General features: G+C 38.8%; 1 protein-coding gene across 3 annotated transcripts in view; it reads right to left on the minus strand.

Moving 5' to 3' along the window:
- Positions 1-24,124, minus strand: part of Kcnq5 (potassium voltage-gated channel subfamily Q member 5) — a 563,627-nt gene that overhangs the window by 240,884 nt on the left and 298,619 nt on the right. The window lies entirely within an intron of this gene.

Consider the following 24,124-nt stretch of genomic DNA (forward strand, 5'->3'; position numbering starts at 1 on the left):
GTGAATTTGTTCTGTTTAACTGTAAAGCCAGTTTCACTCTAGTCTGGTCAAATTAAGGTGATAAAATATAAACAAAACATGAGATTTACATAAGTACATGTGGAGTAAAAATACAGAATCAAATAAACACATATTTTATTGAGTGTGTATGTGGGTATGGATAAGCCTGTGGAGTTCAGAGGTCAACCTTGGATGTCTTTGCAATCATTTCCCACCTTCTTTTGTAAGACACTGTGAGCCTAGCTCTCACCATTTCAATGGAGCTGGCTGGTCAGTGGAATCCAGCTGTGACCTTCTTCCTCCCCAGAGGTTGGATTAAAGATGGGCTTGAAGAGTCTAGCTTTTTAATGGGCATTGGAGATTTGAACTCAGGTCTTTCTTCGTGTTTATATGACAAGTATATTACTATCTGAGCCATCTTGCCAGATACTCCTTAATTCAATTTTCTATTTCTATAGAACAGTAAAATTATTCTTACTTTAAAATGAGGTTCTCATGGGGTCCTGAAGAGATGGTTCAGCAATTAAGAGCCCTGACTGTCAAGAACCTGCGTTAAGTTCCCAGCACCCACATAGTAGCTCACAGCCATATCTAACTCTAGCTCCAGGAATCTGATGCCCTGTTTTGGCCTCTGTGGATGGCCTAGATGCATATAGTGTGCAGTCATGCATGCAGGCAAAATACCTCTACATACAGTTTTAAAAATGAGGTCAACATTTGAATTAATAATGTGGTAACAAGAAATCTATAGCTTTAGAAATAAGAGTTTTTCCAAGTTATTTGTGAAAATTGAGAGCATTTAGCTTCCTGAGGACCCCGTGGTGTGGTTGTCTTATTTTTGTTTTTAGTCATCCTTCATTTGGAACAAGGGTGAATTGTATATTATTAGACAAGCAAAGTGACAGGAGGAAATCATTACTAAGAGAGGCACAGGAAAAAAGCTTACTTTTTACTTGGATCATTCTTTAACTTGTTGATTATTTTTATTCGGGTACTGTGTGATCCATTATATAGACCTTTGGTTTGGTGGTAGAAACAGTCATAGTTTACCTTTTAAGAAGTGATTCTATTTGGCTCAGTCCTGTTGAATCTTCTTACCCTGTCTCTGGGTGAATTGTAGCTAATGCAAGCAAAGGATGCCATAGTTTCTTTAGTGGCATGAGCGTCAACTGGCAGCTGAATTTGTACTGTATTTACATAACATCACCCAGTCAGTACCTTCAAGTCCTATTCCCTGTATACAACCCCAAACTTGAGGGGAGAGTGACTGATGAAGAATGCCAGAGTCTCCAGGCACCTTAAGTGATAATTCTTCCTTACAGAGTATTATTTATAAACTACTGCAATAAAGCTTTACCTTAATTCTTTACAATTAGTATGCATGTATAATTTACCGATATGAGTTGTTTTTATGAGCTAGCTGTTATGTTTGTGTCCTCAGCTCCCTTGGGACTCTTACAATCCTAGTTGCAGTTTCAGCTGGTGTTCTAACACAATTATGCAAAATACACAGATGAAACTACTTGGAAATTACAGACAGCAGCATCACATGAACAGGAGTACATTCATCTGATGCTAATGATGAGATTCAGACAGAGAATTGGGAAATTAGAGGCCATCAAGTTCAAGGATGAGGAAGCCAAGGATGAAACAGTTAGGACACTTGGGTACTTAAGTGGGGGGGGGGGGAGAAGGGCTAGAAGCTATTGACAAGAGCTAAGAATTGTTTTGCATATAATTTATATTTTAATGAGCTAAGTAGAATTATCAATTAAAAATCAGAGAAGGGGATAGCTTTGTAGCTTGGTAATTCAGCACATGCTTATGAGCATTCTAGTTTGATCTCTGTTGCTCTGAAAAGACATTGACCAAAAGTAGCTTGGGGAGGACAGAGTTTATTTCATCTTACACTTCCAGGTCACAGTACATTATAGGGAAGTCAGGACAGGAGCATAAACAGGAAATCAATGGAGGAACACTGTTTGCTGGCTTGCTCTCTGGTCACTCGTATGCTCATGCTTCATGTGCCTTAGCTTTCTTAGAGAGCCAAGGGGATACCATCTGTATGCGGCTATATTGCAGACAGCAGTCGATGCCATTCTACATCAACCAACAATTAAGAAAATGCCCAAAAGACATGTCCATTCCTCAGTCTCATATAGACAATTCTTCTATCGAGGATCTCTCTTCCTTGTTAAATCTAGGTTGTGGCCAGTTGACAGTAAGAGCTAACAAAGACAGTATTTGTGCAGCCATATCAATTCCCATTACCCTAAAAAACAGGGCCTGTCAATGTATATACAGGCTTGTACTGAACTTTAAAATACCAAATATAACATTTTTTAAGTTGTAATTTTAGTTTTAAGAGGTGGAAAAATGATCAATTTCTAAATAAGTTCAAAACATTGCATACGACTTATTTCAATACAACATTTAATTTTGAACTTTGTCTCTTGCTTTAATTTGGAAAATGACTCTTATAAATTTGCACTAAATTTTGTCCAACTTTTCATTCATGTTCTTACTAAGTTTACAATAAATAGCCAGGATAAATCAGAAGAGCTCTATGGCCCCGTGGGCCTTATTCACTTCTGGATGGTAGATAAAAACACATCAAATCAATAAATGTAAAAATTACTGGTAATGACATATTCATTGAAGAAAATTGGATTTAAGAATGGGAAAAGGAGTTGCTAAGGAGGTCATTTTAGGCAAGACAATTTAGGAAAGTTTCTCATGAGGGAGAATCTCAGTAGAGACCTTACTGGAGAAGATGGAATTAAGAAAGGCAAAGCATGAAGGGTCTTCACTCAATCAAGATCAGTGCACTTGAGGAGGAGAGAGATCAAAGAGGCTGAGAATTAGTGAGGGAGAGAGGAAAGCGACAAAAGAAAATGGGTATATAATCAGGGAAGAGGTCATGAATTTTCAAAGGACATGAAAAGGAGCTGAGATTTTTAAATTCAAAAGAAGGTCAAGAGAAACTTAGGCAAAACAGAGCCATGGTCTGATTTGTTTCTAGAGTGATTTTGGATGTTGTTTGGGGAATGGATGATAAGGACGGTCATGATTTGAATGAGTTCTTCAAGGTTTATGTGTTTGAATACTTTGTCCTCAGATGGTGGTGTTGGTTGGGGTGATAGTGACACCTTTGGGAGGTAGGGACTAGCTTAGCAGTTGGAGTTGGACCTTGAGGTTTATAGCTTGGTACACTTCCAATGCTGCCTCTACTTTTTGGGCTGCTACATGCTCTTGCTGCCATTTCTTCCATGTAGTGAGCTGTACTCTCAAAACAGGTACTACAGTGATTGTATTCAGCATAAACAACTGAGTGGAAAAGCCAGTTGCTGACATGGGAAATTTGTATTTGAAATACACTAAAAGACATTGGACCATGCTGTTTTGTAGTTCTCAGACAAGTAACTGTAAATGACAAAGCCTCCCCTACCTGGAAGGTTCAAGACATTGAGTAAAAACAGGGGTATTATCAGTATGAACATAAGTTTCTAAGGAGGCATCAAAGTATCAAGTGAGACTATTTAGGGACAATTTTCAAATAAAATCAGAGCTGCTTCCTGGGTCAGTCTGAAGCATATAAATAGGTTAGACAGAAGAAGTGTGCAAGGAGTCTAAGAAGGTCCTATCAGTAAAGGAGAAAACCCAAGAAATGGAGCCTTTGAGTGTAAGAGAGGAAAGCATCCAGGAGACTGAAGCTGGGCATAGGGAGGCAAACGTATGATCCTGACATTCAAGAGTCAGATGCAGAATTGGAAGTCTGAGGACAGGCATGTCTACAGAACTTCAAGAGAGAGTGTGGGCAGCATAGAGGAGATGCCTGCCACTATAAATTTGTCCAAAGCAGGAGCCAAGTTCAGTGAACAGTGGTTAAGAAAGGAAAGAACAGGCCCTTGAGAAGTTTTACTATGAAGAAGACCAGAGTTATACCCATAAGCCGAATGGACTTGGGGACAGAACAGAGTATCTTTAATATGAGATATGAGAGCATATTTTCCAATGCTACCTAGAATGGTGTAGTTGAAACCTAAAGAGACTCAATGGCTCTGTCCCTGCATGCTGGGAAATCTGCTTGCAGGGGAGTGAGGAACATGCTGAGATTGATGGGCATAATTTAAAGGAGGTGAACCAGCACGGTTGTGAGATTTCCTCAAATGTGATTTTAGTTGGAGATGGCCACTCTATGGGTTTACTCAGGGCTGGGGTTTTGATGAGGCTGGCAGTGACAGGGTGAAAGCAAATTGAATTTACACTAGATACAAGGATAAAATGAGCACAGGAAGGTGGCGATGGGTGAAATATCAGTCACTGGAGTGGAGGTTCTACTGAGATCAAGACGTCGTGAGACTGAGAGAATACCAAAATACATGATGCAAGAGGGGAAATAGGATTCTTAAAAATCAAACTTTTGAAGTTAAGACTATGATTGGTTAGCGGAGGGAAACAAACCAGTTGAGTCATGAAGATGATGAGAACCCAGAGAAAAGCAGGATAGTTTGTGGTCAGGCTGGAGTTCTAGGGTCCTTCTGCCAAGCATCAGCTGCTATGTTTGTGAAAAATTTGACATTAGAGGATTCCTGAGAAAGAAGTTATGCCAGCTCTCCAAGGGGACACATCCCTGAAGAAAGGTGACTCTCCCTCCCCAGCAGGCAACTTCCGAGAGCTCAGTTCCTATTAGGGAGAAATGTCTAATGTCACTACTTTAAAGAAAGTAACAGTTTGAATCTAAGGGAAACCAATTAATTTAGACACTGTATTTTTGAAGTGTGGTGGGTATTTTTATAATCTGAAGACATAGGATTATGGAGAAGACACATAATGATCAACCTATTAGAGCTAATTTGGAAAATCCTAGTAGAATTAAGTGCCTCTGGTAGACGGCAGGAAATCATTAGTTGGCATTCACTTATCTAACAGACTTATTTAACCCAAGGTGGTCAGAAACAAGACACAAATCTCCAGGAAGAGGAGCATTTCCTGTGAAACTCCCGGACCCTCACTCCCTACCCCAGTCAGCAATCTGGCCTGGTTATTATGTTAGAATTAGGGGGAATTCTGTCAGAAGCAAAGGCATAAACCTTTAACAGCTGACTGAATTTGAGCTGGTGCAGGGATAAAACAGCCTGGGTGGTAACAGAGCATGCCATGGCTTTCTTGGATGCTTGTCATAGCCTTTGTTCTAGTCTGCGAAGAGAAGCCGTGACCAAGGTACCGCTTGTAAAAAAAAAAAAAAAAAAAGAAAAAAAAGAAAGAAAGAAAAAAAGAAAGAAAAAAGACAAAAAAAAAAAAAGCATTTAATTAGGAGCTTTAGCCCAGTATCCTCATGGGGACAACATGGTGGCATGTGCGATGCTAGAGCAGTAGTTGAAAGCTATATCCTGATCAACAAGGCTGAGAGAGAACCAAGAAAGACCGGACCTGTAAGGGCTTTTGAGACTTCAAAGCATAGCCTCCCCCCCAACCCCTGCCCAGCCACATGCTTCATCCAACAAGATCACACCTACTCTAACAAGGCCACTCCTCCCAAGCATTCTAATCACTCCCAAATAGAACCACTCCCTTATGGCTAAGGATTCAAATATTTGAGCCTATGGAGACTATTATTATTCAAACCACCACAAAGCTCAACTAAGTTCATGACACTCCAGGTAAACTACTACTGCCAAGAAAACTTTTAGATTAAAATGCTTAACATAAATATTAGTGTTTAGAATTCTTTCATATGTGGACATGTGAAAATGATTTTTATTAAAAATATTATATTGCATCATTAAAAATTTAAGATTTTCTGCCTGCTGCTTTATTCCTATAAGCAATAATGATAATCAAATTTCTTCATGCTCAAGTGGATTTATTGTTTAAAAAATTTTTGATAGGATTTTCTTTTTTTATTATTATTTTTTTCACAATTTATTCATTTTGTATCCTGATTGAAGCCCCATCCCTCAATGACTCTAGGTCCCACCCTCCCTCCCTCTTCCTCCCTCTTCCCTTCCCCTAGGTCCACTGAAAAGGGGAGTTCTTGCTCGGCCATCTGCCCATAGCTTATCAAGTCTCATCAGGACTGTCTGGATCCTCTTCCTCTGTCTGGCAGCATCAACAGGGGTGAGTGATCAAAGAGCAGGCATCCTGAGTTCACACAGACTTTAAGAAGCTAAACACTGAGGAGAACCCTAGGGAGGATGCTTAAGTCTCAAGCAGATTTAAAGCAACAGATCTAGTTTATGTTTTACATAAGTCATAGTCAATTGACTATAAACAAACATTCTTTGTTGAGAGGACAGTGTTATCCATTAATTATTTTTTGTAAGCTTTCAAAATGTATTTCCAGGCATTTTTCACAAACTGTTTTATGTAAAAGAAAAGACAGAGATGCTACTAATACTAACAAACAAAACAGAGAAGATGAGTTCCTTGAAGTGCTCATAAGAAGCGCTCCAACTTTATACTGTAAGTAATTTAAACTAGCATGGTATACATGTGTTCTAAAATGGCTAACTATGATTCAGGAGAGGGCATACAAATATCAACATTGCCAGAGTTCTGAAGTTTTAACATGCCAGTCATAGGGAGTTATATGCAAGTGTTCTATAAGACCAACTCTAATGTGTTATTAAAAAAACCACAGCCTTTTCTTAATATGTTCATTATTTTTATCATTTCTTTTATTAAGATTATAATTATATTATTCCTTCTTTCCTATCTTCCCTCTGTGTCCTCCTATTTACCTCTCTCTGCTCTCTTTCATGTTCACTTTTATTAATTGATCTTTCATGCATATATACACATATATTCCTAAATACAATCCATGTAGCTTGTATAATTTTACATGTAAAGTGAGAACTAGGCAAGCATCTGTATGTATTTTTATTAATTTTTATTCTCGTTATGTGATACATGTGTATAACTTTTTTCTACTAAGCCAAATGTTACAGGACTAATTTAAATACTATGTCTTTTGCTTCTGCATTGCTGTGTTCGCGCATCCTCTATTGGATTGCTGTGAGGAAGACAGAGATGCTGTGGCTCTTTTTCTCCACCCCTGGTACAGTCAACAGAGGCTCTCTCTCTTTCAGTCTCTGCCCCTCTCATTAGACAATAGCATTTGGAGAGATCCCTGTTCAGTGTTTTCATTAGTAAGACCGTATAATCTCTGTCCACAGCTAAGCCAAGTGCTGAGGAACACAGCCTGCTTGGAGATCTGTGAGTTTGCCTGGCTTTAGGGGCTGCCAACCTGCAGGGATCTTTTTACAGTTTTACAGTCTGCCATTCTCCTCTCAGCCTTATGTCTATGGAATCCGGCCTTGCTCTTGGATGTACAGACTCCTCAGAGAAGGTTCCAAGAACCCAAAGAGTATAATCCTCTTTGTCAGTGTTTTGGGAGCCAAGTGCAGGAGGGTTTAGCCAAGATGTGTTTACTTTCTCTTCATCTGCCTGCTTTCAGCCTGGTATTCCTCACTCACCTGCTTGGGAACAACAGCCTGGTAACTCTTATGATGGCTTTCCGGAAAGGGCACCTTCTATTTTTTTTTAATAGCTTTTGTGAGGGTCAGGTACCCGGTTATGGAAAGTTTGGGAGGGAAAATAGGGGAGTCTACCTGCCTCTTAATCAGGTCTATATGAAACTTTCTGTTAGAACCTCCATTTACTTTCTTGTCCACGGCCACCAGTTGTGAGCTTCTTGGTGTGTAACATGAATCAGCTTGTCCCTGGCTTTGCCAGCTGCTGACTTAGGATTTAACTTTCGAGGTTCTGCTAAGTCAGTTACCATTTGTCCCCATGCTTTCCAGGGTTGATGTTTTGTGTTCCCTTTTATTCCTTGTGTCCTAGTGATTTAAGATTTAAAAATACCCAAGTCATTTTATTTGGTTTCAGATGGGGATCTGAAGCTCATGCAAGTGTCTCTCTTGCCATATTTAACAAGGCACTATGAAAGTTTATTACTAGCAAAAGTGACTCAAGGAGCATTTAAGAAAATATGTGTTTTCAAATATGATGAATATGAAATTCAACTAATAGTAACTTATTATCATACTAAAGTACATGATATACCAATACATTACAAAATAACATACTGCAGACAAATATACTCTATAGTCAGGGGGACAAACTGGTGTAATAAAAGTAAACTTTATTAATTTTTTAGTTAGTATAGAGAGGGAGTGGAGTTCTGAGTGGATGTATGTTGTTGACATAGGCACAGTCATGCCAAGGATTCCAATATCTGAGCCTCATGGTAATGCCAAAACCTTCCCTGGGTGAAATTCAGAGAGCAAAGCCTTAACATACAGGTGAGAACATGAGCAACATGCAAATTCCCACCTTGGCTTTTTCCCACTGAATGTTACTCCTGAAGAATACTTACCTACAGAGACTGCTCCTACTAAGATTAGCTAAGCCTGTCTCCTTGACCCAGCTGTATATAAGAGCCCGACTCCTTGTAATAACCCTATCTCCTTGTTCAGCTATATGCAATAACACTGGCTCCAGTTTAACTGTATATAAAGAACATACTGAGCTTTTGGGGTGCTAGGGCTTCTCCACCTCAACTTTTCTGCACTCCTATCTGTGTCTGTGTGGTCTTTTCTTACTCCATTGCTGGCCCAGTTAGGCCAATCACTGAAACCATGCAGGATGCATAGGTTAGCCCAGTAAGCTTTGTGGGTTTCATCAAAGCATGTCCACACATGCATGTTATATCCTGTTTGAATTTACCCTTCCCCCACTCATTCCTCTATGGCTGTACCTTCTCTTCCTGGTTCTCTTTGTTACCCCAAATGGTTCTCCTGATTTTTTCATGTGATATGTATTCTATTAATTGCTCATAAAAATAATTTAAAATATAAACTTTACTTTGAATAGACTAGCTCCATTATTTAAAATATGACATATGTAGATATGAATTATCTCCCCAGATATAAACTTTGGAATTTAATTAGCATGGACCATAAAAGACATTGCAGACTGACAGCCTGTATGTTTCTATCTGATTATATGACAGCACAGATCAGTTCAACTCCAAACTGCTACAGTCAATGACAAGCTAACTACCAACAGAGGGCATAGGCTAGCAAGCAAATAGGAGCTTAATGTCTCTGATACATATATCAGTATGACGAAATGATAGGAAGAACATGATTAATGATTCTCAAGTGTCTTTTTTAATGTACTAAAACATGGGGCAGCTTGATACAACAGGTTTAATTTAAACACGTAATCCAAGAGTTGACTCATTCATTTATTGCTTTCAATTGCTTTCACAGCTGGTACAAACATTTGTTAGGTTTCAAATGAACAGAAGCCAAAGTACTCTGCAATTATTAACTTATGAAGGCAATTAATGTAAGCAAAATATGCAAGAATATGCAAGAATATTATCATGTTATAGCACATATGGTTAATTAAAGTCCACCATATATTAGATCTGTTTAACCTTATTTCAAGGGGCATTGGCACAGGTCTTTTTGTAAACTACCCATATGCCTAAACTAAGGTGATTAACTGCATTATATTAATGACCTCTAGACCAGCCAAAAGCCTTCTTGTTTATTACTTAGTTAACAGCAAGCATGTTTTACATGTTCTGTGTGTATTTAAGATGATTTACAAGTCAAGATTACCTCCCATGTGCCAAAGACAAAGAGAGGTTCACAATGTATTTTATATTTGATGCCAAATGTTTCCTTCTAAGTTTTAGGGTAACTACCTCCATGCCAGTTTCTCCTTGCATATACATTTGCTTAATAAAATTATTTTAGCACGTTTTCTGATGACATTTTCTTGTCATTCACTATGTTATAAAAGACCTCATCAGTTAATATCAAATGTGGCAAACATGTGTCTTAAGCCTCCCTATTGCGTAAGGAACTCTGATCAACTCTGATAATATCAATTTACACATTGATTTTTATTCCGTTGTAAATTTTTTCTTTTTTTTTTTCTTATTTCTTTTTGTTATTAGTATCATTTATTACACTTTATTCACTTTGCATCCTGGCTGTGGGCCCCTCCCTTGTACCCTCCCAATCCTGCCCTCCCTTCCTCTTCCCCTTCCATCTGACCCTAGCCTATCAGGTTTCATCAGGACTGGCTACATTGTCTTCCACTAGTAAGGCTCCACCCCCCAGGGGGTGGTGATCAGAGAGCCAGCCACTGAGTTCATGCCAGAGACAGTCCCTGCTCCCCTTACTAGGGACCACACTTGGAGACTGAGCATTAATTTGTGCAAAAATGATTTAAGAACAATTTAAAATAATAATCATAGAATGCATTGAACATAAATGGGGCCAAGCATAGTGGCACATGCTTTTAATTCCAGTACCTAGGAAGCAGAGATAGAGGCAGAGGCAGGTAGATCTCTGTGAGTTTGAGGCCTGCTTGAACTATATAAGGAGTTTCAGACCAGCCAGAGCTACAAGGTGTTACTGCATCTCAATAAATAAACAAATAAGTAAGTAAATAAATAAATAAATGATAAATAAATAATATAGAATGATAACTTACAGCAAAAAGAGAACGCAAACAGTTATCAGTTACTATGACTCAATGTCAAATTTTACACAAAAATACCTTACAGTTGTAGACAAAAGAAAGCCAGTGACATTGAACGCGTTTCAGGTTAACAGAAAGTACGCACCACGAGCATATCCTTATCCTTGGTGTTTCCTGTCGAAAGGCTGTGCTTATTCATTACTGATTGTGTCAACAATTTTCCTTACGAATTATACTTCTCTTAAATCATCCTGCATACATGAACATTGTGTGTATGTGTTTAAGTTGTGTGTTTGTGTATGTCTGTGTGTGAGTGTGAGAGAGAGCGCAGAGGTGTGTGTGTGTGTGTGTGTGTGTGTGTGGCAGTGAAATGACAACCTCTGATGCTCTGATGTTAGTCCCCTCCCACTTCTACGCCATTTGAAACAGGGTCTGTGTTGTTTGCTGCTGCAGACACCGGGACACATGGCCCACAGGTTTCCAGAGATTCTCCTGTCTCTACTTCTCATCTCCCTGGAGGAGCACGAGGGTTGCAGATGTACTGCCACACCTGATTTTATGTAGGCTCTGGGGATTCAAGCTCAGGTGCCCACGTTTGCACGGCAGGTGTCTTCCGCACTGAACAACCGCCCAGCCGTAAATGCGCAATTCAGAAGTTTTAGATTTTTCATGTTCTTGTCTTTGGCCCATTTTCTCCATACTATCACATTCCCAGTATTACCTAAACCAATCTACGAGTCCTTTTGACATGACTTCCGGCTTATAAACATACAACTTCACAGTTTAAAAACCACATGAAACACATGGGATTTGTTTTGTAATTCTAAAGTACACAGTTCTTACCTGGTGTGTTCAGGATTTTAGTGACTACACAGCTACATTCCTCATGCCTAAAGGACAAGAGTGTAGTTTTTGGTGGTCACGTGAGTGCCTTGGTGGGAATGGGCGGAGCATGACTGATCTTATTCCATTGCGCTTCGTTTTCTAATTCTTTGGTCAACTGATGCACGATTTCAAACTCTTTCCTCGACAACATCAACTGTGAACTGCAGTGCTGTTCACCCCACTCAGCTGTCCAGATACGGCAGAGTTCTAGCGTTCTAGCATTCCTCCTGTACAAATTGCTTTGAGAAATTAGATGGCTTTAATATAGCTTTATGACCAAGAAAAAAACCCCTCTGTCACGAGTAAGCATTAAGTGGTTACACCTTTACATTTTAATTAATAGGACTGACTAAGCACAACTTCTTCATCACAATATCCATTCTATATTCCAGGCACTAGGCTCGGGAATGAGGAGCTAAAGTTGGATGCTTCCTCTTTGTCAGTCTTTAAATACAAGCATTAAGGTTCACTTATCTTCATTACTCCAGCACACAGCAAAATGCCAGATACAGAATTCTCATTGGCTGGCTGGGTAAAATATTAACGAATGAAAAATTAAAAGCTTAACAATGGTCACATATTAGGGAGTCATGTTGTGTATATAAACAATTTATTCTAATAGATATTGTTCACAGCAGTTAGACTGAGTATTCTTCATAGGTACATATATATATAAAGCCTACTTTATGCTTATTTATCTTAATATCTTTACATCTATTTTATTTTTTCTTAAATTGAGGCAGATTTGAAAGTAAAGTGAATGTTGTTGGTGCTCTCATAGATTTATGAAAGTTCTGGGTCCCCTGTTTATATTTTCTCATAGGAAAATTAAAGTGGATTTTCTTCAAAAATTTTTTTTATTACTTTAATTTTTTTATCAGTTACATTTTATTAACTCTGTATCCCAGCCGTGTCCTGATCCCTCATTCCCTCCCAGTCCCTCCCTCCCTCCCTCATCTCCACCGTGCCCCTTTCCAAGTCCACTGATAGGGGGGACGTCCTCCCCATTCATCTGATCCTGTTTTATCAGGTATCTTCAGGACTGGCTGCAAAGCCCTCCTCTGTGGCCTAACAGGACTGCTCCTCCCTTCGGGGGTGGGGAGACCAAAGAGCCAGTCATTGAGTTCCTGTTAGAAATAGTCCTTGTTCCCCTCACTTTGGGAAACCAATTGGTTACTGAGCTACCACAGGCTACATCTGAGTGGAGGTTCTAGGTTATATCCATACATGGTCCTTGGTTATAAGATATGAGGTTTAAAAGGCTAATGAAAACTTTTTAGCCCTAAGATTCTCCTCGTGATGAAATGATTTAAGTACAAGTATAGCCTGCAGGGTGATTACAGTGCACAGAATGCGGGATCTTCATGATGTCGGTTTATCTTCAGGATTTCTTGGGGGCTTTCATAGTGGTTATTTCCATTACCTACAGTCCTCATGTCCTTGAATGTTGGTGCATGTCTAAGAACATCTTTTCTTTTTAAATTTTCTAAATTGAATAGGCACACATAAATATTTCTTTAACATAACTTTGTAAATTTTAGGCAGTTAAACTAAAGAGAAACATAAAAACTTCCCAGTCCACTGGACAGCTAAGGATAACACTGATGAGATTAATATTAAAGTACCAGGTGAACTCACGTATTTGCCTCTATGAAAGACAACATTTTGTTTCTTGAGCAGTTCTCAAGCAGTAGACATTTTAAAAACACAAATTTTCTACTTTTTCATTTTTTTAATATATTTTACTCCCTGTACCAACTTTTTCAAAAGTCAAGTTATGGCTCCTCCTCTACTGCTTACATGCCTCATGGATAGCTACGGTACCGATGAATTTTGTGCAACCAGGAGCAATGCTTAGAGATCTGGGACTAGAAGATCCATTTGTGGCAATAACCACTTCTACCAGTCATATAAAACAACTGAGCTACCACAGGCTACATCCAGCAGAGGTTCTAGGTTATATCCATACATGGTCCTTGGTGGAGTGTCAGTCTCAGAAAAGACCCCTGTGCCCAGATATATTTGGTCCTTGTGGAGCTCCTATCCTCTCCACATCATACTAACTCCCCCTTCAGGGTAGCTCAGTAACCAATTGGTTTCCCATAGTAAGGGGAACAGGGACTATTTCTAACAGGAACTCAATGGCAGGCTCTTTGACCTCCCCATCCCCCAAGGAAGGAACAGTCCTGCTAGGCCACAGAGGAGGACTTTGCAGCCAGTCCTGAAGATACCTGATAAACCAGGGTCAGATGAAAGTAGAGGAGGTCCTCCCCAATCAGTGGTTTTGAAAAGGGGCAGGGAGAAGATGAGGGAGGGAGGGTGGGATTGGAAGGGAATGAGGGAGCAGGATACAGCTGGGATACAGAGTTAATAAAATGTAACTAATAAGAAAAATTAAAAAAAATAAAAAATAAAATGCTGACTTGAGCAACATCACACACACAAAAAAAACAACAACTGAAAGTTAATTCTAATATGCTTCGATAAAAATTGAGCAACCCTATGTACTCTTTAAAAAACTGGCTAATGAAAACAGCAAAGCATGCGGCATTAAGGGAAAATACAGACCAGCTGAGCAGGTATCCATTCACATCATTAGTATGTTCTACTCTAATAAGGAGACATCAGCCAGACTTTTATCCTAGCTGTGTCATGGAGCCAGTTTTCACTTCTGCAAACTAGAATAGTCCTGTTCAAGACACTAAATTTATCAAAGCCATATTAGGCTCATTGTGCCCAGTATTAGCCTTAAAATCCTTTACTTAAAGAAATCTCTAGGCCCTCCAAAACAAAAGGATAGACAACAAAAGTGTGTTGTCAGAAAAGTGATGACTTGTTTCTCTGATTTGTAGTATGAACATATCATTTTCCCAAAGTGTGATTTGAGCAAGTCATATTTTCTGGAAAAAAAAGAGAACTTTTTAAGTGTGTCATAGTTGAAATATTTGAGGAGCTCAGTGGGAATTAGTCCAGGGATATTTGCAACATATTAAAACTACAGAATTCTGGTAGTAAAAGCTTTAGCGTTTCCACATGGCTAATAAAGAACCACCAAGTACCACTAAAATGACCATAAATCGTCCTCCTGGGGGACCAAATCTAGCCAGGTTTGTAAAATATAATTTCTTATGTCAATATTTTAGGAGGCATCAATATTTTATTTTTTAAACAAAGCCTTTGAGTCTCAAGTCTACCCAAACCTGTATCAAGTAATAAGAATGATCTACTGAACCTAAAAGACAGGGCGTCACCATGGTAACAAGAAACCTGGAATACCTCATGTATCTCTACATGTTTTTAATGAAAACAGAAAATCTTCTCTTTTGCCTAAAAAATATTATATGAAGGACATTTCGAACATTCAAGATTAAAAGCTTTTATTCCACACAAGGAATTAGATTGGAAATTCTAAAGAGCATTGATATTGTTGGTACTCCTTAGTTATTGCTCATTGTCTTTTAACATAAGTTGACACCTGGGGAGCCATTAGCTATTATTGATTAAATTACCACCTACATGACCAGAAATGAGGATTACACAGCATATCACCTTCTAGAAATAAGAGCAAAACACTAGAGAGAATAAGAGACGAGTGGGAAGAAACGATGTCTCAGCAAAGGCTGGACAGATGTTTCCCATAAGCAATGTAAGCATGTTCATTTTTAACATATTGTAGCTTTTCATGAGCTGATAATTTCTTGCAGCTATAATATTAATTAATTTTTTCTAGTCAGTTCTATGTCCCAAACCAATAAAAATCTGTGGGGCAGAGAAATTTATCATTTTCGCTGGCAGTCAGTGAGATGTATGAGGGTGGATTATTGAAAGCAAAGCAGTCTACTTTGCAGACAATCTTTGGTCTCTACATCCATCTCCTCACAACCAGAGAATAAGTCCCCAACCTACCATTTTGTTTGAAAGCAGCCTCTTTCAGTTGCTACTCTTTATTTATCATACATTCTAATGTTAGTCTTTGAGACAGTCAGTATTCTGATATTTTGTTCTTACTGTCTTTCCTAGCCTAGTCTTGAACTCCAGACTCAAAGAAGCCACACTCCTCATCTTTCCAACTGCTGGGAATGTACATGCATGTGCAATCATGTATGCCCATCTTTCAAATAAATAGTTTTTCATAGGAATAATTTTTTAGGGAATAAAAATAATTTCAAACAAGGAGAAAGACAGAAAGAGACACACACACAGACAGGAGACAGAGACAGAGAGAGATAGAGACAGAGGGAGACAGAGAAAGCACCTATCAGGGACCCTGTGCTACATTTATCCTTACTACCTCTTACTTACATGAGCAATCATCCTATTTTAGCAATAAGGTTCAGATTCAAGAAAACCCAAGAGCTGTGCACAAACCAAAATGACTGTTGCTCACTCTTCAAAGAGAGGTTAGAAATCTAAAGAGATGTGTGCTGCTTTATGGGTGGAAAGAGGGAAAGAGAAGAGATGGATCCTGAACGGCTTTGAATCAGAAGGAAGAGGACCTGCCATTTGAAGCATAAAAGAATGACACTGAGTTGGTCATAGGGTTGGAGATATACCATGGATGACAATTTGCCTGTAGGGGTTGATAGGATATGAGAAGATCCATGAATCAAAGGAGGTTGGGCTCATTTAAGAAGCCATATTTATTCAATTCCTTAAAGTGAAGACTGCCAAATGAAGTTTTGATGACTACAGATTTGAGAGTTTTAAAAAATTACCGACTTGATAGCTACAATATTATTTTTTGCTAACTTAATTTTCTGTTAAAGAAAATGCCATTTCAGATTCATAATTCCTCTGATTAGCTCAATATTTTATTTTGAAATCTGTGCTTCAAGCTCAAAAAGTTAAAAATGCTTTCATGAGTTCACATCTCAGAAACATTGTAAGTTATGAAAATTATTTGTGGAACTCAGATGAGCAAGTTATGATGTGAAATTATTAGGAGGAGATGAGCTATAATAAAACTTTTTACAGTAATGATTCTTTCTGATAAAGGAGTTAGAGAGAAAAGCCGTGTAAAAATCTTCCAAGTTGATGGTTAATGATGTCACACAAAGCATCAGCAAAACATTCTCATTTAGTCTGAAAGACTTTTTTCAACATTTTTCAGACTCGTCTTGTCCTGAGTGGTAAAACATAGTATTCATGTCTATGTTTAGAGTTCTCTTTCATTAAAAAAAAAAAAAAAAAGTGTAGCTTAAAGCACTTCAATGCCAAGAAAACAAATAACTCAATTTAAAATTGAAAAGGGACCCAAACAAACAAACAAACAAACAAACATTTTTCAAAAGATGACAAATGAATTAGCTGTGTGTACTCTCTCTTTCTGTGTGTGTGTGTGTGTGTGTGTGTGTGTGTGTGTGTGTGTGTGAAACTCCTCAGGAAAATGCAAATTGAAACTGCATGAACATAGGGCCTCATTTCATTTAAACTAGATATTATCAAAGAGACAAAGGACCATGCCTAGACTGGACCAACGTCCTCTACACATATGTAGCCAAGGGGCTACTCGGCTTCCTGTAAGGGAAGTGGGGGTTCCCTAGTAAGGGAAGTGGGGGCTGTTGCCTGCTTTTTGATCACTCCTCCCTGGTGTGGCTTCCTCACCAGACCACAGGGGAGAGGATACACTCAATCCTGATGCGACTTGATGAGCTGGAGTGGGGATACGGCTGGACTCCCCTTTTCTGAGTAAGAGGGGAAAGAGATAGGGATAGAAGGAAGATGGGTGCAACCAGGGGTAGAGAAGGGAGGGGGTTACGATCAGGATGTAAAGTGAATAAATAAATTCTTTTTTTTTTTTTTTTAAAAAAAAGATATTGCATATTGACAAGAATGTGGAGAGAAGTCAACTCTCACCCCTGTTGATGAAAATATAAGCAAGGACATTTGGCTAGCATGGGAAACAGAGTGAAAACTCTTAAAACAAAACAGAACCTTCACATCCAGCAGTTGCAATTCTGAATTTAAAACCAAAAGCTTAGAAATCCATATGTCAAAGAGATAACTTCATTCCAATGATCACTGATATGGTATTCACAAGAGTCAAGATGTGGAGTCAATCTATGTGTTCATCAGTAAACCATCAGATGCATAAAATAAAACATTGTGCAAGCTAGACAGAAAGTTCAATCAGTAAAGTGTCTGGCCCAAGAGCATGACTCTGAGCTCAATACTTAGGATTCATATGCAATGCCAGGGAATGAAGGGGTTGATACAGGCTGATCTCTGGGGCTTGCTTTCCAGTCTAACCCAATCAGAGAACTTCAGGTCAATGAGAAATCATATCTCAAAAAGCAGTGAAATAGCATATAAGGAACACCCACTGGGAGTATCCTACGGCCTCCATAAGCAACACATGAGGATGTGTATTTACACCCCCATGAACCAACACACAAAAAATGATAGTAGGTGAAATCAGTCAGGTTCAGAAATCTATTACATTTTTCTTTTTAACATAGGATAAGAAACTTGAGCTCTAGACGTCCCAAGCAGCATGGTGATGGTGGTGGCTTCTATGACCAGTATCTAGTGGGAATATATTGATCAATGATTAACTTTTCAGTTAGGAAGAATAATTTTCAGGAGATCCATTGTACAACAGTGTGACAATAGTTATTAATACTATGCAACATACTTGAAAATTACTAACTGTTCATCTTTATTTATTTTTTGACATGTTGGGGATTGAAGCCAAAACCTCTCACATGGTAGAAACATTTCTCCACTGAACTACAAGCCCATCCCTCAGAGAGCAGATTGTTTCCACTCCTAAGAAATCATTGTGAGATCATTTCTGTGATAATTTCCATAATTTACTCATCCCATAATGTTGGCATATGTCAATATATTACACCACATAAAACAAACACACAATGTTATTTGTCAATTGAAAATTAAAGGCTGGTAGGGATGGCTCATTTTGTATATAAGTTTCTGTTCAACCCTGACAATATGGGTTTCATCACTGGAATTTAGGTAAAGGTAGAAGGAAATAACTATTATTACAAAATTATCCTCTGACCTTCACACACGTGTGGTGACATGTGAGCTCCCACACACAGATCACACAACAGCTTTTCCACTTGTCCCACACTGAACTTATATTATATCTAATACATATTATATATACACAACATATAGTATATATAATATATAGTATATGTACAATATATAGTATAAATATAATACACATAATATATATACAATATATATAACATATATCCACAATATATAATATACATCCAGTGGTACATGCACACATGCTAAGTATAGATATATACGTACATATATTTCTTTTAATGCATATCATTCCTGATGTTACACATTCTTTGTTTGTAACTTGGGTCAGCTTACTTTGACATGCGTATTTTCTTTTATTGTCTTCTATCCCCAAACCAAAGTTAACCCTTTTGTTAGGCTTGGTGTCATCCTAACACATTATAGCAACATCGTTGTGCTTCTTTACTTTTCAAATGTTCCAGTAAATGTTTATTCAACTATGTTCAGAAAAACATATTTAGGAAGATCATGTAAGATGAAGTTTTGTTGACTGACTTAAAAAATAGAGCCTGAGAATAGTTCTATTAAAGCCAGACAAAAGTTAAGCAGCAAGCAGAACAAACCCTCTTGACTCATTTCTTAAAAGAAACAGCAGATTAATCTAAATTTTAGTGCTTAGCAACATCCCCAATTTTTTAAGAATCACACTAAATCCAAACATTAAAAAAAGATTTGCTAAGATTTAAAAAGAAATAAATGAAAATGAAAATGATTGCATGAGAAAACAGAACCATTAACCTTCTGGGCACAATTCTAGACCACAGAGAAAGAAAAGTCCATAAACCTTTCTCTTCCCTGAAATAAATGTCAGAAAAAAAAATGTGAAAGATTAGCGTTTCCCAATCCTGAAATAACACCAAGTAGTAGAAGTTCACAGGAAGTAGCAAGCAGTATTGGCCACCCTGTTTAACATAAAGCATCCATGGGAGAAAATAAGTGATTCAAATAAGGCCTCTGATGTTTGGCATGGATTCTAGTATCCCGGTTCAAAATGCTTTGTTGCATATCATAGGATTCTCTCTGAGTAACCAGTGGGCATGACGGGGATGCTCACACAACATTCAACAACCTCTTCTCTCTCATGTTGTGAAAGTGTCAAGTGAGCAGTGTGGACACAAATCTGGGTAAGGCAGGCTGAAGGTTCTGAGATTTACACATCAGGCAAAACCTAAATGAAGCAAATCAAAATACATCGAGCTTTCAAGAAGAGCATCCATCTTGGGCACCGACATTCAGCCACAATGGACATGGTTGGTCCATAATGCATGTTTAATATTGGCTGATACTTCCTCTGAAATGGCATTTTACCCCAGATTTCCACATTGAAAGTACCCAATTGCTTGAAGTTGTATTTCATATTAACTGTTTTCCAAGGGTTAGTCAAGTAGAGTGATAAAGAGATAATGAGCCAGACATGTTGGTAGGAATGCAAATTTGTACAACTGCTTTGGAAATCAATCTGGCTCTTTCTCAGAAAACTGGAAATAGCATTACCTCAACACCCAGGTATACTACTCCTGGGTATATACCTGAAAAATACTCCACCATACAAAAAGGGCTCAACTATGTTCATAGCAGCTTTATTGGTAACAGCCAGAATCTGGAAACAAACTAGATGTCCATAAACTGAAGAATGGATACAGAAATTGTGGCACATTTACACAATGGAGTACTACTCAGCTGCTAAAAACAAGGAAATCATGAAATTTGCAGGCAAATGGATGAAACTAGAAAAGATCATCCTGAGTGAGTTAACCCAAAACCAGAAAGACAGGCATGGTATATACTCACTTATAAGTGGATGTTAGCCATATAATATAGAATAACCATACTAAAATCCACAGACCTAAAGAAACTAAATAACAAGGAGGACTCTTGGAAGGATTCTTAATTCTCAATCAAAGAGAATAGACACAGGAAGTGGTAGAAGAGAGGGAGCAGGAAGAGAGCTTATCATAGATGTCCTCTGAAAGTCTCCACCCAGCAGGGAATAGAAGCACATGCAGGGATCTTAGCAGTGAGCTTTAGCTAATCTAAAAGGAGGGCCATTTTTTCTGTTCTCACCTCCACTGAGGGGGCAATTGATTCACTGTCATATCTCACTTGTAGGTAATACGAAGTCTTCAAGTAACTACAGCCTTCTTCAGTTATTCAATTTAGAGGTTTTTGCTTTTATTTACCAAAAATTGTTGACCTTACTAATTATATTAGCAAGGACTGTTATGACTCTTACAAAGCATGGATTAAGAAAAGGCCCTGGTCATAACCTCAAAGGCTTGGGTGCTGATGTCCTCCATTCCTTTCTCTTGCAAAAGAAAGTCACTGGGAATCACAGAAATTAGTCTAAGGAGGAGATAAATGAATACTCGGTCTAGAAAGACACCAAATACAACTGTTGGGGCTCTGGAGCTGGTGGTATTACACATTCTAGGATTGTTTCATTTAGACTTGAAAATAACACAAAAGAAGTAAGCCACTGCATATGCTAGGGATGGGATCTTCCCTCCCACACTGGATGCTTCAGCAAAAGTCAGGGGATCTGGGAAGCAGAGTGCTGTCCTGCATGGACCTCCCACTCTGTGGGATTGCCTTTCTCAGGTAACTCGTCAGTGGGAATTACTGCTCCAAGATAAATTGAGAGACTTCTTGGTGTAAGGAAGACTAGGAAACATGGGTGGAAGATCCCTGGGAAGAACCACACAGAAGGCCAGCATGCCTTTGCTGTCTGGTAGTGTTCTGGAAGCTGGGCATCTACAAAACCATGAGTGGGAACAAGCTGCCTCATAGCAATTCTCCTTTCATAACCTGTGCAGACCCAGTCCCTCATTCCCTTCCATCCTGATTTTCTGTGAATCCATCCCTCCCTGAAATGTATAAGAGAGTATGTGTCGATACCAGATACCAAATTTTTCAAGGTACTGATGTTATCTGGTAGTTCCTGCAAAATAGGTATGTGATATCCAGGGTGAAACCTAAATTCTTTTTGGTTTGCTTTAAGAATTAATACTTGTTATGAATGCTGTGTGAACAATCATGTGGCTGAGAAAAGAGACATAAAATGAGGAAATGCTACCATAGAAACCAGCAAAAAGTCTGCACTGTCAATGTCGTTCTTAGGCTTGTGTAAAAGAGCTCAGCTTTAATAATTTAACATTAAAATGAAATTTCTCCAAAAGACCAATTCTATAGTGATGACTCAATTCCCCAAGATTATCTACCAGGGATCAGAGCCAAAGCCACCTCATTTCCTCAGCCTAGGGAGGATTCAATTAGCAGATTCACGTGGGGGCTCTGTTTGCACTACAACCTCCCTATGAATTCAGACACAGTGTGAGCACACTGGTACAGAACACGCTTTTTAGCTGAGGTGATGCCTTTCATGGATCTTACATTTCAAGACAGATTTATTTTTATGTGTGAATATTCAAAGGCAGGATCTTACATAAATTGTTATATAAGGTTAGATGTGAAAACACATGTACAGTAATGAACTTGCCATTCTTGTAACAGATACAGATTTTTAAAACTTCTAGAAAAGAAGTTTTAATATGGGTCCTTTCTTTTTAAATTTATTATTATTTTAGCAACCTTTGAGAATCCCATACATATTTACATCATTTCCCTATCACTCTTCTCCCTCCAACTCCTCTGTCCATCAACCACAACCCTTCTCAACCTGCTGATTCCATCTAGGCTGCTTATATGTGTATGTGTTTAGATTGGAAGGCTTGGTATTGGATAACCTATCACAGGCTTATTCCTGGAGAAGACTGATTCTCCCATCTCAGCAGCCATTAGTTGCAGATTCTAGACAGCATTAATATCCAGTCATCATGTATGTGTTTGTGTGTGTGTGTGTGTGAGAGAGAGAAACAAAGAGAGAGAGGCAGATACATAGAGAGAATGTGTGAGAGTATGTATTTATGTGTGTGAGAGACAGAAAGCGAAGGAATGTGTGTGAGAGAAGGCATGTATGTGTGTATCTGAGAGAGAAAGAGAGCGTGTGTGTGTGTGTGTGTGTGTGTGAATGCAAGTGTGTGTGTGAGAGAAGGCGATTCCTGTAAAAGGTCTGTTGTGCTTTAAGTTTTCAGATGTGTAGCATAAACTTTCCTTACCTAAAAATATCGCTTTTCTAAAATTTGATTTTCTAAGACAGAAACCCATTATTTTCGCGAGGATTTTCATAATGTGCCTATGGATGGCTACTCAAAGCAAACTATTTGATCAATTTTTCTGATTTCTTGTGATTTGTTTTTTAAAAAACAGTTGGCATTTTTTAAGATTCAGAGACAAGAACAATAGTTGTCCAAACTTTTGTAAAACAGGAGGCAAAACATTCTTAAAATCAGGCCAAATTGTAAGCAGCCAAACTATGTACTCTTTATAATTAAAATAGACACCATTGTATCTGAGAAGCCTGACTAATCTAAATTTGTCTTACCACTAAAGGTGGTTAATTCTTGGTTTTCTTCTGTGGAGGGTTAAAACCACTGAAATATATCTTCTTTTCTTTCTTTTTTTTTTTTTTAAACTAATCATTAAGTTGTTACTTTCTGCATCTCTTCTCTTAGCTATATAATCTGAAGACTTACTTCTCTAAATTAATAGATTCTATTATTTTATTCTTGTTTCATTCTTTGATTTTCTCCTACATCTGTTTTCAAAATGTAGAGCAGCAGAAAAGGCAGTGTACTCTATTGCCAGGGGAGGCCAGAGAGCCAGGAGCAAGGACTTGATTTGAGTTTTGCCTGCTTACTTGGGCTAGGAGACCTTCTGAGCTTTATTCTCCTGAAGGCTCTGTCCTCCCTAGGTGACTTAGTTAGGGTCGCTGTTGCTGTGATAGAACACCAAGACCAAAAGCAAGTTGGGAAAGAAAGGGGTTATTTTACTTAGATTTCTACATAACAGTCCATCACTGAAGTAAGTAAGGACCATAGCTCAAACAGGGCAGAAATCAGGAGTCAGGAGCTGATGCAGAAGCCATGGAGGACTGCTGCTCAAGCTCGCTCCCATGACCCATGACCACCAGCCCAGGCATAGCCCTACCCACGATAGGCTTGGGCTTCCCACATCAACCACTAATCAAGAAAATGTCCTACCGAGACTCTTGCCTACAGCCCAAACATATTTATTTATTCATCTATCTATCTATCTATCTATCTATCTATCTATCTATCTGTCTGTCTGTCTGTCTGTCTGTCTGTCTGTCTGTCTGTCTGTCTGTCTATCTATACAATTTACTCATTGTGTATCTTGATTGTAGCCCCCTCCCTCATCTCCTCCCAATTCCACCCTCTCCCCCTCTTCCCTCCCATCCTCTTCCCCTAGTCCACCGAAAGGGGGAGTTCTCCTCCCCTGCCATCTGCCCCTAGCTTGTTAAGTCTCATCAGGACTGCCTCTGTGCCTCTTCCTCTGTGGCCTAGCAAGGCGACATTGCCAGGTACAAATGATCAAGCAGTAGGCAACTGAGTTCTTGATAGAGGCAATGCCTGCTCCTCTTACTCGGGACCCACATGGGGACTGAGCTGCCTATGGGCTGTATCTGAGCAGAGGGGTCTAGGTACTCTCCATGCATGGTCCTTGTTTGGTGCATTGGTCTCTGCAGGACCCCCTGGACTCAGATTTTTGTAGCTTTGTTGCTCTCCTTGTGTAGCTCCTGTCCCTGCCGTGTCCT

This window comes from Meriones unguiculatus, chromosome 16 (genome assembly GCF_030254825.1).
Source record: "Meriones unguiculatus strain TT.TT164.6M chromosome 16, Bangor_MerUng_6.1, whole genome shotgun sequence".
NCBI lineage: Eukaryota > Metazoa > Chordata > Mammalia > Rodentia > Muridae > Meriones > Meriones unguiculatus.